Below are 4,509 nucleotides of genomic sequence, written 5' to 3' on the forward strand. Positions count from 1 at the left end.
AGGTGTGTTCCTAACTCTCGTGGATCCTGGGTTAGGACCAGAATTCCTCTCTAGAAAATCAAAGCTCTATCTTTAAAAAAAGAAAAATGGCTCCTGCAAACCAAAGCCACATTCTATTTCTTATGGCCCAAGTGTATCTTTTCCCAACTCAAATGTAAATTCCAGAATGATGGCAGCTGGGGCTCTTTCTTTCCTTATTCCCCGTGGCTGGCAACAGAGAGCGAGCCCGCCCCACGCTCATCTCCCTAAGGAATACGCGATCCTTGGGAGAAGAAAGTTCTGGTGACACCTCTAAGAAAGTCATCCTTTGTTCCCTCCCCAGACAGAAAGTGATTGCCCCAGAGCAGCCAAAATGAGGAACAGGGTCCCTGTTACCTCGGGGTCCTGGTCAGACTCAAAGCACAGGACAGAATGGACATCCAGATGTAGAAGCCATGGCGGGGAGGGGAGCCGATGAAAGAAATGCAAATTAAAACTACAATGAAATTTCATTTGCAGCCACCCTAATTAGTAAAGCTTTTCTTTCCTCTATTTTATATAACTTATTTATCATATACAATTTTTATTGACATATGCATAATTATATAAAAAGCACACAAATCAGAAGCGTACAGCTCACTGAACACATCCACGTCACCAGCACCCGGATCAACAAAAAGAGTGTGACCAGCACCCAAAAGCCTCCTGCGCTAGTTTCTATTGCTGGGTACCAAATGACCACAAATGTAGTAACCTAAAACAACGCCCACTCATTAGCTCACAGTTCTATAGGTCAGAAATCTGGGCCCAGCATAAGCCCGAGTTCTCTGCTCAGGGTCTCATGAGGCTGAAATCAAGGTGTCGGCGGGGCCGGGCTCTTCTGTGGAGAGTCTGGAGAAGACTCCACTTCCAACCCCATACAACATGTTAGCCAAGTTCAGTTCCTTGCAGTCTAGGACTGAGGTTCCTGTTTCCCTGCTGGCTGTCAGGTGGGGGCGCCTCTCAGCTACCAGAGGCCGCCTGCATTCCTTGCCACAGGGCCTCCTCCACCTTAGACCAGCAGTGGAGACTCTCACACTGGATCAGGCTCGTGCTTCGAATCTCTATCACTAGGAAGAGCCCAGGCCCTTTTAAAGGGCCCACTGCATTAGGTCAGGCTCAACCCCGGTAGTCTCCCTTTCTTAAAGTCAACTGATTTAGGATCTTAATTACGTCTGCAAAATCCCTTCACGGAACAGTCTTTGCTTGAATGACTACAGGGAGTTTTTTTAGATTTCTGCCCACCACATACTCCCATGCCTCCTTTTGCTCTCACCCCCAAGGGTAACCCCTATTCTGACTTCTAGCACCACAGAGTAGTAGTGCTGGTTTTTGAGTTTTATATAAATAGAATCACTTGATATGGTCCTTTTTTTTTTTTTTTGGTCTTGGCTCTTTCACGCAATATTATTTGTGAATTTATCTATGTTGTTTCTTATGGTTTTATCTCCCTTATTATCATTTCTATGTTTATTCCATTGTATGAACATACCACAATTTATTTATACATTCTACTGTTGAAGGGCATTTGGATGGTTTCTAATTTTGAGCTATTATCAATAGTGCTTCTATGAACCTCCTTATACATGCCTTTCAGTACATTCATGTACACATTTCTATTGGGTGTCTACCTAAGAGTGGAATTACTCCTACATGCTCATGTTCAGTTTCTGTAGATTCTGCCAAGCAGTTTTCTAGAGTGTTTGTATCAATTTACACTCCCACCAGCAGTGGATGAAAGACCCAGTTGCTCAACGTTCTTGTCAACACTTGGTGTTGTCAGGCTCATTCATTTTAGCCATTCTAGTGAGTGCGGTCTCTCATTGTGGTTTTAATGTGCATTTTCCTGATGACAAATCAAGCTGTCTGCTCACTCACTCTTGGGTTTGCTCCCCTTGTGGCCTCATCTGCACCCACAGATATCATTTCAACTTCAGATCCCCCTGCTGATACCTCATGCTCTCCACACAGATTCCTAACAGAGAATCTGCCAATCACCAGGTCAGGTCATAGATCACAGACAGACCAGGGCTCCCCTTGGGGAGGCACCCACCCCTGCTCTAATCGACAGTTGTTGGGGACAGAGAAGTCAAGATCGCATGGTATAAAGTCTGGCTACTTAGGAGCTGCCTCTTAACCAGGCTTGGGGGGTGGGACAGCCTCCAGGAAGGGTAGGGTGGGTGCAGCAGGAACTTGGGGGACCACTGTGCCTCCAAGGAAAAAGCCTAGAAGGTATCTCTGGAGAGCCTGAGGACAGATGTGGCCGAGCTGTGCACAGAAGCTCAGCTGAAGAGGAGAGAATTCCTACAAGGTAGGGGTTAGTTTTCTGTTGTGGTCATTAACTAATTACCACCAACTTAGCAGCTCAAAGCAACTCACAATTATATCACAGTTCTGTAGGTCAGAAGTCCAGATTGGCTCAACTGATTTCTTTGAACTGGGTTTCACAAGGCCAAAGTCAAGATGTTGGCCAACTGGGCTCTTATTTGGGAGGTCTAGGAAAAATCCACTTCCAAATTCATCCAGGTTGGTGACAGAATCCAGCTCTTTGCAGTTATAGGACTGAGGCTGCAGTTTTCTTTCTGGCTATCCTCTGGGGGCCACCCTGAACTCCTAGAAACCACTCTCTAGTCCTTGCACATTGGCCTCTACATTTTGAAGCCCACCAGAATCCCTTTTATGCTTAAAATCTCTCTGACTTCCCCTTCTGCCACAGTTATGGACTAAATTATGTGTCTCCAAAATTCTTATGGTGATGTCCTAAACCCCCAATACCTCAGAATGTAATTGTATTTGGAGATAGGGCTTTTAAAAAGGCAATTATGAGGTCATTGGGCCCTAATCCAATCTGACTGATGTGCTTATAAGAAGAGACACCTGGGATCCGTATGCACAGTGGAAAGGCCATATCAGAATATGGGAAGAAGGCAGCTATCTACAAGCCAAGGCGAGAGCCCTCAGAAGAAACCAAACCTGCCAACACCTTGATCTTCGACAGTGATAAAATAGTTTTCTGTTGTTAAACCCTCCCAGTCTGTGGTATTTTGTTATGGCAGCCCTACCAAACTAATACAGCTGCATTTTTCTTCCCTCTTCTTATTCCTCATCTCTCTGATTCCAGACAAAGTTCTCTGCCTTTAAGGGCTCACATGATTAGATTGGGCGCACCTGGATAATTAGGATAATCTCCATATTTTAAGATCTATAACCTTACTTATATCTGCAAAGTCCTTTTTGCCATGTAAGAGAATATATTGACAGGTTCTGAGACATGGACATCTTTGAGGAATGATTATCCTGCCTACCACAGATATGAATCTTATTCCATTTTCCATATTTGGAAACAGTGGCACAGAGAGGTTAAGTAGCTTGCTCCAGCACACACAGCTGGTGAGTGACAAAGTAGGGTTCAAATCCAGGTCCATATGTCTCCAAAACCTGTTTCTCATCCAGGGCATCATGCTGGTTTGGGAACGGAGTCTAAATAGGTAAGGTGGGTTTGCTTTAGAGTGTCAGGGAGTGGAAGGTCAGAAATAGAGGAGATTATAAAAAATTTAATCATTGCTTGGAGTGGGCAAAGATTTCCTAGAGAAGGCACAGAGGGCACTAATCCAAGAAAAAAAGTAAGAAATTGGAATTCATGAAAATTATAAACTTTTGCTCACCCAAAGACATCATTAATCTTTTCAACAAATGATGGCAGCACAACTGGGTATCCACAGGAAAAAGAATGAATTGGGACCCCTACCATATATCAAAAAACCCAAAACAACCCCAAATGTATCAAAGACTTAAATGTAAGAACCGAAACTATAAAACTCTTAGAAGGAAACACGAGAGTGAATCTTTGAGACCTTGGATTATGCAACGATTTCTTAGAGATGACACCAAAAGCACAAGCAACAAATTAAAAATAGAGAAATTGGACTTCATCAAAATTAAAAACTTTTCAAGTGCCAAAGCACACCAGTAAGAAAGTGAAAAGACAGCTCACAGGATGAGAGAAGATATTTGTAAATCATACAGCTGGTAAGAATCTAGTAATATATAAGGCATTCCCTCAATAAAAAGACAAATAACCTGATTTTAAAAATAGGCAAAGGATCTAAATAGGCATTTTCCAGAAGAATATTGACAACTGGCCAGTCAGCATGTGGAAACACGCTCAACATTAGCTGTCATCAGGGAAATGCAAATCAAAACCACTAGGATGACAAATGAAACACCCCAAAACAAAACAAAAAACCAAAAACCAGAAAACAATGAGTGTTGACAAGGATGTGGAGAAATTGAAACCCTCATACCCTGGAGGTAGAAATGTTAAATCATGCAGTGCTATGGAAAACCAATTGGCAATTTCTTAACACATTGACTGCCACACTAGAAAAAAAATGTTTTTCCTTGGGGCCACAGTGTTTTATTACGAAAATAGAATAAAAACTTTGAAAATAAAATGATCCTTTCTAATTTAATGAAAAATTTGTTATTTTT

This window comes from Propithecus coquereli, unplaced genomic scaffold, assembly GCF_000956105.1.
Source record: "Propithecus coquereli isolate 6110/MARCELLA unplaced genomic scaffold, Pcoq_1.0 Scaffold39, whole genome shotgun sequence".
NCBI lineage: Eukaryota > Metazoa > Chordata > Mammalia > Primates > Indriidae > Propithecus > Propithecus coquereli.